The following is a 9,531-nucleotide window of genomic DNA, read 5'->3' as shown; positions in this document are numbered from 1 at the left end:
TTGTTACAATTTGAGTTTTAAGATTGTCTAGAATACCACCTTTGGTTCCTTGAAACAAAGCTCTCCAACGAAAATACTGATACGCAGAAAACTTGTCTCGTGACAAATTTCCTTCGGCAAGTGTACCGAATTCGTCGTCAAGTAAAAACTCACAATAGAGTGAGGTCGAATCCCACAGAGATTGATTGATCAAGCAACTTTAATTAGAGGAATGTTCTAGTTGAGCGAATCAGTATTTGAGTTGAAAATTGCAGAAAATAAAATGGCGGGAAGGTAAATAACAAAAGAAGTAAATGCTAGAAATAAAGAGCTGAAAGTAAATGACGGAAAGTAAATTGCAGAATTGTAAATGGGAATGGGGTAATTGCTCATAAAAGTAAATGACAAAAATTAAAGAGAATGGGTAAGATCAGAAATGGGGAGTTCATTGGGTTCAGGAGATGTTGCATTCTCCGGATCAATTTCATTTTCATCTCTTCCTCAATCAATGCATTCATTGATCTTCTTGGCAATCTTAAGTGTTCGAATTACAATTCCTTGTAATTCAATCTCTCAAATCTTGATCAATAGCCAATTCCTTGGTCAATTGCTCATGAGAAGAGATGAAGTATGGTCACTGATTATACCACATGCATTTCCCAAATCAAGTATTGAGAGGATTATAGTCACATATCCATCCAAACCCAATTTGGTCCAGCATGAGAAAGCATTTCTAGCATGATCTCTTCATTTCTCTTTGAAGGTTCAGAAGAGATCCAAGTTTGAATAGCTTCTTTTCCAAGATAACTATTCAATTGGATGAAGATCGAAAGCTTTCAAGTAAAATCAAGAGGACAGATAGAAGAAGAATAATGAAAACTAGTATTGATCCATCAAATTACAACAGAGCTCCCTAACCCAATGAAAGGGGGTTTAGTTGTTCATAGCTCTGGAAAATAAAAGCAAAGATGGAGAATACGTGATGAAAACAAAACTAGAAGTGCAGAGAATGGTAAAATACAGAGAGTAGTTTTCCCAATTTCCAATCCTCTCTAATCAATTCAAAGCTACTCCTATATATACTACTCTTCTGATCTTCTAGTTGGCTCTTCAAGTCTTGGGTATGGGCCTTTGGATCTTGAGTTTGAAGCAGTTATCTTCTTCATTGGGCTTAGCTTTACTTGCAGAGAGAAAGTGTGAAGTGGGCCGGGACTTTAGCTCAGGACGTTAGTGGTGTTAACGTTAAGTGAAAATGTGGGTTCGAGAACGTTAGTGACAATCACCTTTTTCACTAACGTTCCTTATCCAAGTTAGAGCCACGTTAACCTCAACGTTAGTGGCACAAACGTTGCCACTAACGTTGCCTCTTGGTCCTTCGCACACGTTATTGGGACTTACCTTTCCCAATAACGTTGAGAAGCCTCCCCCTTTCTTACGTTAGAGTCCACGTTAACTTAGTTAACGTGGCTCTTAACGTTAGCTTGCCAACCTTCGAGAACGTTAGTGACACTTACCTTTGTCACTAACGTTCCAATATGCCCCTATCTCCCACGTTAGAGTCCACATTAACTAGGTTAACGTGGCCTCTAACGTAGCAATGCTAGCCATCTCCAACGTTAGTGACAAAGGTGAATGTCACTAACGTTGGCTCATCATCTCTCTTCTTCACGTTAGCTTCCACGTTAACTAAGTTAACGTGGGAGTTAACGTGGCTCATTGTGGCTTGTGTGGTTCATTCCAACGTTAGTGACAAAGTTAGGTATCACTAACGTTGGCGATCATATACTTTCTCCATGTTGGCTTCCACGTTAACTAAGTTAACGTGGAAGTTAACGTGGCTTGTGGAGGCTTGGCCAACGTTAGTGACAAAGGTGAATGTCACTAACGTTGGCTTCTTTTTTGCTTCTTAACGTTAGAAGCCACGTTAACTAAGTTAATGTGGCAACTAACGTTGGCTCCATTTTCTTTCCTCCACGTTAGAGTTTACGTTAACTTAGTTAACGTGACTCTTAACGTGGGCTATGATGGCTTCGAGGACGTTATTGGCGATTACTTTTCTCATTAACTTTGCAAGCTAGCTCCCATTCCTACGTTAGAAGTCACGTTAGTGAGACTAACATGGCTGCTAACGTGGTTCTTCCTTGCTTCCTTTGTCCTGAAATCAAGCAATAAAGTGCATCAAAGTTCTAGTCCAAGTCATGGGAAATGCAACATCCAATTTGTCATTAATTTCATGCAAAATCCTCATGAAATCATGTAAGGTGCACCATGTATGCTTGAATCAAGATGTAAGTGAATATCTACCCAAAACTAGCTTATTTTCTAAGGAAATGCATGAAACTACCTTAAAAAAAGTAAAGAAAAGGTCAGTGAAACTGGCCAAAATGCCCTGGCATCACAACACCAAACTTAAAGCTTGCTTGTCTCTAAGCAAGTACTAGAACAAGAGAATGATGAATGGAATGCCAAGAGAAATGAGTCATACTTGTGGAAGTCATGTCCCTGGTTTTATGGTGGTTTCATGCATAGCAACTTAGATTCATTCCTGGCTTTCAGACCTTTATCATGTCCTAGAATACTCACTGTGATTGCATCCCATGAGACTTTTATTCATTGATCCTTTTGTTGTCATTTCAGGGCTTATTTGTGTTCTCAAGCTAAGTGCTCTGTAAGGGGGCAACTCTTTAAAATAAGCTTTCAGCCAACACTCCCGAACCAGTTGGTTCAAGGTGCTAGGTGTTGAAGTACCCCTAAGGACTTACTTCCTCAAGTCTCTCCCCCATACATACACACCACAGACACATGGTTTGTTTATTTTCTTTCTTGAGACCTTGGTGTCCAGCACCTCTTTGGGTTACTAAATGCTCTGTAGTGGGGGTTACTCTTGATAGTGGACTTTCAGCTGATAATACCGAGTTAGTTAACCCAAGTTATCAAGTGATAAGGCACCCCTAAGAGCTTATTCATCCAAGTAAATCCCTCACACAGGAACACCACAGATACATGCTTCAAGATTAAAACCATTGGTGCCTAGCCTTATTGCTTACTCTTTTTCTTTTATTCTTCAACTTTGATTGTTCTTTCCCTTTTTCTTATTAGGATCTTATTATTTAGCTAGTCTCATGGGGTGTGTTCAAGGCATAGTATTCATGACAGATAGTTGTCCTCCCACCTTGTGGTTGAACCAACTTAGCTAACTTATGATCACACCATAAACTCATGAACGTACTCCATAGTATGAACTCTACTCTGGTCTTTTGTAAACACTCATTCTCTTTTCATTTGATTTAAAGGAACAAGCATACAAGTAAACCAAGTGATGATGCAGTGACATAAAGACTAGCAAGCATAGACCTCTTCAACACAAAACTTAAAAGACAGAATTTAAAAAGGTTCAAACTAACATGTAACTATTAATCAAGATTGCATTCGGACTTCCAATTTTCAACATTCTAAGTACATGGAATTAAGTGACAATACAACCTTCAGGTGATGGTTTCTAGTTGCCCTCTTTTTGTCATCATCCTGGTCTTTGCTACCTCACTTCCTTGGGTGAAGGTGCACCATTTCCTCATAAGATTCCTGCAAAGTTATTGGAAGTTGCTTGTTCCCAAAGCACTTGAGAAACAGTTAGCTTGCATGTATGTTGTGACTTATGAACTTAATTTGGTGTATGAACACCAAACTTGGTTCCTTGCCTAGTACAAAACCTTGCATATATGCAAAGAACCTCATATCTTGTTGTTTAACAAAACAATTATTAACTAAAATCTAACTAAATCTAAGTGGTTTCCATTGATTGATTGGGGCTAGCAAGGTGCTTTGGGAGTGGAGTGTGATTCTAACTAAATTCCTTTGGTGGCACACCAAACTTAGAATTACATTTTCACTCTTGGATTGTTTTGGTGTGGGACACCAAACTTAGCCCTTCGCAATACAGGGGAAACAACTTGTGATCCTTATTGAAATCAAGATGAAAAGGAAACTACCTGAGGTTGGGTTGCCTCCCAACAGAGCGCTAGCTCGACGGTTCCTCCTTTACTTGAGATGATACTTTACTCTGGGGTTTTCCCCTATGTTGCCCAGATAATGCTTGAGTCTTTGTCCGTTCACTGTAAAAGTCCTCTCTGAACCTTCATCCATGATTTCGATGTGTCCATATGGTGAGACCTTTGTGACAAGAAAAGGCCCGGACCACCTTGATTTGAGTTTTCCTGGGAACAGTCTTAATTTGGAATTGTAGAGGAGTACTTGCTGCCCTTTTTCGAAACTCCTGGGTGCAAGATGCAGGTCATGTCTTCTCTTTGCCTTTTCTTTATACATCTTGGTATTTTCATAGGCTTGTGACCTGAATTCCTCCATCTCTTGCAGTTGCAAGATCCTCTTTGCACCAGCAGCAATGCTGTCAAAATTTAGTATCTTGATAGCCCAGAGAGCTTTGTGTTCCAGCTCCAATGGTAAATGACAAGCTTTCCCGTACACCAGTTGATATGGGGACATTCCAAGTGGTGTTTTAAATGCTGTTCTGTATGCCCAAAGAGCATCATCTAGCTTCTTCGACCAATCTTTTCTTGATGCACCCACAGTCTTTTCCAGAATCCTCTTTAGCTCTCTGTTGGATATCTCAGTTTGTCCACTTGTTTGGGGATGGTAAGGCGTGGCTACCTTGTGTCTTACCCCATATCATAGGAGAAGAGCCTCTAGTGGTCTGTTGCAAAAATGGCTCCCTCCATCACTGATGAGTGCTCGTGGAACTCCAAACCGGCTAAAGATATTCTTTCTGAGGAAGTTCATGACCACTTTGTTATCATTCGTTGGGGTTGCAATAGCCTCTACCCACTTGGAAACGTAATCCACTGCTACCAAGATGTACTTGTTTGCATATGAGGTTGGGAATGGTCCCACGAAATCGATTCCCCACACATCAAACAGTTCCAGTTCCAAGATGAAATTTTGTGGCATCTCATTTCTTTTGGGTAAGTTCCCAGATCTTTGGCATTCATTGCAGCTCTTTACTAGTTCTTTGGCATCCTTGAAAAGGGTGGGCCAAAAGAATCAGCTTTGTAACACCTTAGCTGCAGTTCTGTCCCCTCCAAAGTGGCCTCCATAGCATGAGCCGTGGCAATTCCATAGGACCTCTCGTCCTTCTTCTTCTGAAACACATCTTCTAAGGATTCCATCTGAACACTTCTTGAATAGATATGGCTCATCCCAGACAAAGTACTTTGCATCATTCATGAGCTTCCTTTTTTGATGTTTATTGATCTCTGGAGGCAAGGCCCCAGTTGCCTTGAAGTTGGCAATGTCTGCGAACCATGGTGCTTTGTGAACTATCATCAACTGCTCATCAGGGAAGAACTCGTTCACACTTGTATCAGGTGTTCCACCTTTATCATGAGGAATCCTGGATAGGTGATCTGCTACCTTATTCTCCACTCCTTTCTTGTCTCTGATTTCAATATTGAATTCCTGCAACAATAAGATCCATCTTATTAGTCTTGGTTTTGATTCTTGCTTGGCAAACAAATATTTAAGTGCTGTGTGATCTGTAAAAACAATCACTTTAGCACCAATGAGGTACGATCTAAACTTGTCAAATGCAAAAACTATTGCTAGCAAGTCCTTTTCAGTAGTGATATAATTTCTTTGAGTATCATTAAGGACTTTGCTCGCATAGTATATCACATGGACTAAGTTATCTTTCTTCTGTCCTAACACTGCCCCAACTGCAAAATCAGATGCATCGCACATCAATTCAAATGGTAGGTTCCAATCAGGTGGGGAAATGATAGGAGCAGAGGACAACCTCATTTTCAAATTTTCAAATGCTAACATGCATGTTTCATCAAAGATAAATGGTGTATCAGATACAAGGAGATTGCTTAAGGGCTTGGCTATCTTTGAAAAATCTTTAATAAACCTTCTGTAAAAACCCGCATGCCCTAAAAAGCTCCTAATTGCCTTGACATCACTGGGTGGAGGAAGTTTTTCAATAAGTTCCACTTTAGCCCTGTCCACTTCAATGCCTTGGTTAGAAACCTTATGGCCAAGGACTATTTCTCCTGTCACCATAAAGTGACATTTCTCCCAGTTTAAGACTATATTAGTCTCTTGGCACCTTTTCAATACCAAGGCAAGGTGATTCAGGCAGCTAGTAAAGGAATCTCCGAATACCGAGAAATCATCCATAAAAACTTCAATGAATTTCTCTATCATATCTGAAAAGATGGAAAGCATGCAGCGTTGGAAAGTCGCAGGTGCATTGCACAGCCCAAATGGCATGCGCCTGTAGGCAAACACTCCATATGGACAAGTAAATGAAGTTTTCTCTTGGTCTCTGGGATCAACCACTATTTGGTTATATCCTGAATAACCATCAAGAAAACAGTAATATGCGTGTCCTGCGAGTCTTTCCAACATCTGATCCATGAAAGGGAGGGGAAATGATCCTTTCGTGTAGCCTCATTGAGTTTCCGATAGTCTATGCACATCCGCTATCCTGTAACGGTCCTTGTAGGGATTAGTTCGTTCCTCTCATTGGAAACTACAGTTATTCCTCCCTTTTTGGGCACGACATGCACGGGGCTGACCCAGGGGCTGTCCGAGATTGGGTAGATGACTCCTCCCTGCCATAGCTTCATAACCTCCTTCTGTACCACTTCCTTCATAATTGGGTTTAGCCTTCTCTGGGATTGAATGGATGGTTTGACATCATCTTCCAACAGTATCTTATGCATGCATATGGCTGAACTGATTCCCTTCAAGTCAGCAAGGGTCCATCCAATGGCGTCCTTATGCTTCAGCAATACTTGGAGTAGTTCATCCTCTTGATCTTGACTGAGGGATGAGTTTATGATTACCGGGTAGCTTTCATTCTTTCCTAGGTATGCATATTTGAGTGTGGGTGGCAGTGCTTTGAGCTCAAGTTTGGGTGCCTCTATCTTTTCATCCTCTTCCATTGGTGCATCTTGTATGCTAATCTCTGTTGTTGCAACCTCTTCACTTGATGTATACTCCTCCTCTATTAACCTTTCGGGCTCTTCTTCTTCAAAATTCTCCTGCGCTTCCTCTTCAAGTGAGTCCAACCTCATACATTCTCCCAATTATTCTGGTGGGTAATTCATCGCCTTGAACACATTGAATGTCATATTTTCATTGTGTAATCTCAGGGTGAGATCACCTTTTTGGACATCAATGACAGCTCCAGCAGTGGCCAAGAACGGCCTTCCCAGGATGATGGAGGTCTTGGCTTCCTCCTGCATGTCCAGTACTACAAAATCTGCCGGGAATATGAAGTCTCCCACTTTGCTTGAACAAGTAGCCAATTTTTGTTTCAAGTTTCTTGATGGCAGCATCCTGATTCTGCATATTGGACATCACTTCTTCTCGGAATGCTTTACTGTCTTGAATCTCTTTGCCTATGCCTTCAAGTAGATTCTCAATCCTTGAGAGTCTGTCATCAAATGATGGTAGATTGGGATTAGAGGTGGAAGGATGAGGATGGTTATTTTGGCCTTGGTAAAGGTGTTGAGAGGGTTGGTTATGTGGGTGCTGATATGGTCTAGATGTGAAATGTTGGTGGGCTGCATTGTTGTTGGAATTTGAAGATCTTTGATCTGGGCCTTGGTCTTGTTGATTTCCCCACCCAAAGTTTGGGTGATTCCTCCATCCAGGGTTGTAGGTCTTGGAGTATGGATCATGGTTTCGCCTAGATGAATTTTCAATGTAGTTGGCTTGCTCCTGACTACCCTCTACTTCTTCATTCACTCCTTCTTGGGTTGTTGATGAAGTAGTGATTGCTGCTACTTGGTTCCTCTCCATCTTCTTGGTGAGGTCAGCCAGCTGCTTGGTAATGAGCTTATTTTGGGCCAGCAGAGCATCTACATTGTTTAGCTCCATTACTCCTCTAGTGTTGCCTCTTACAAAAGCATAGAAATAGTCATTCTCTGCTACTGTTTCAATGACATCTATGGCTTCCTCAATGGTCTTCTTCTTGTTCAAAGATCCTCCAAATGAATGGTCTACTGGCTTCTTTGATTCATATGGCAGGCCTTCATAGAAAATGTGCAGCTGTACCCATTCGTTGAACATGTCAGGTGGACACCTCCTTGTCAGGTCCTTAAACCTCTCCCATGCTTCATAAAGAGTCTCACCATCTTGTTGCCTGAAAGTTTGGACCTCAGCTCTCAGCCTATTGATTCGTTGAGGAGGGTAGAATCTTGCTAAGAATTTGTTCACTACATCTTCCCAAGTTGTCAAGCTCTCCTTCGGGAAAGACTCCAGCCATTTGGCTGCCTTATCCTTGAGTGAGAATGGAAATAAGAGCAGTCTATAGGCGTCAGGATGAACACCATTAGACTTCACTGTGTCACAAATTCTCAGGAAGGTGATTAGATGTTGATTTGGGTCTTCTTGGACACTTCCTTCGAACGAACAGTTGTTCTGAACAAGGGTGATGAGCTGTGGTTTTAGTTCAAAATTGTTGGCATGGATGGTTGGCTTTTGAATGCTACTTCGACAGTTTCCTGGGTTTGGATTGATGTAAGAGCCTAAAACTCTTCTATCCTCCCCAGCATGATTTGCTCGACCTCCTCCGCCATGGTTGTGAGCCTCTTCCTCACGATGGTCTTTCATGTTTTCTTCCATGTTTGGTTCAAAGTATTCCTCCTCTTCCTCAGCACCAACCACTCTTTTTCCTCTTGCTTCCCTCCTTAATCTAAAGAAGGTTCTCTCAGGTTCAGAATCAAAGGAAGTTGAAGCCCCGCTTCTTCTCCCTATTATACAACCAACAAAGCACAAGCAAGGAAAATAAATGCAAAAAGTATTCTGTTAGAATTACTGTTAGTGTGAGTGATGCAATATATCAAACAGTTAGTGGGTCAGTGAACTGAATTGTAAATAACAAAAAGATACGAAAAAGTAGGGGGAAGGGAAGAAATTAACTAAAACTGAAAGTAAATTACTCAAACAGAAAATTAAATCAAACAAAACAAAAATGCTCAATCTAGTTATCCTCTGATTTAATCATTGTTGATGCACAATCAATCCTCGGCAACGGCGCCATAAACTTGATACGCAGAAAACTTGTCTCGTGACAAATTTCCTTCGGCAAGTGTACCGAATTCGTCGTCAAGTAAAAACTCACAATAGAGTGAGGTTGAATCCCACAGAGATTGATTGATCAAGCAACTTTAATTAGAGGAATGTTCTAGTTGAGCGAATCAGTATTTGAGTTGAGAATTGCAGAAAATAAAATGGCGGGAAGGTAAATAACAAAAGAAGTAAGTGCTAGAAATAAAGAGCTGAAAATAAATGACGGAAAGTAAATTGCAGAATTGTAAATGGGAATGGGGTAATTGCTCATAAAAGTAAATGACAGAAATTAAAGAGAATGGGTAAGATCAGAAATGGGGAGTTCATTGGGTTCAGGAGATGTTGCATTCTCCAAATCAATTTTATTTTCATCTCTTCCTCAATCAATGCATTCATTGATCTCCTTGGCAATCTTAAGTGATCGAATTAAAATTCCTTGTAATTCAATCTCTCAAATCT

The 9,531-nt window shown here is 40.8% G+C and overlaps 1 non-coding gene across 1 annotated transcript; it reads left to right on the top strand.

Annotated features, from left to right (window-relative positions):
- The first annotated feature begins 8,068 nt into the window (after positions 1 to 8,068).
- On the top strand, positions 8,069 to 8,172 carry LOC112774026 (small nucleolar RNA R71). Its single transcript, XR_003188540.1, has one exon. It is a non-coding gene; the product is annotated as a small nucleolar RNA R71 (small nucleolar RNA).
- The last annotated feature ends 1,359 nt before the right edge of the window (positions 8,173 to 9,531 follow it).

This window comes from Arachis hypogaea, chromosome 18 (genome assembly GCF_003086295.3).
Source record: "Arachis hypogaea cultivar Tifrunner chromosome 18, arahy.Tifrunner.gnm2.J5K5, whole genome shotgun sequence".
Lineage (NCBI taxonomy): Eukaryota > Viridiplantae > Streptophyta > Magnoliopsida > Fabales > Fabaceae > Arachis > Arachis hypogaea.
The sequence above is the reverse complement of the archived record's forward strand: the minus strand, read 5'-3'. Positions and strand labels throughout refer to the sequence as shown.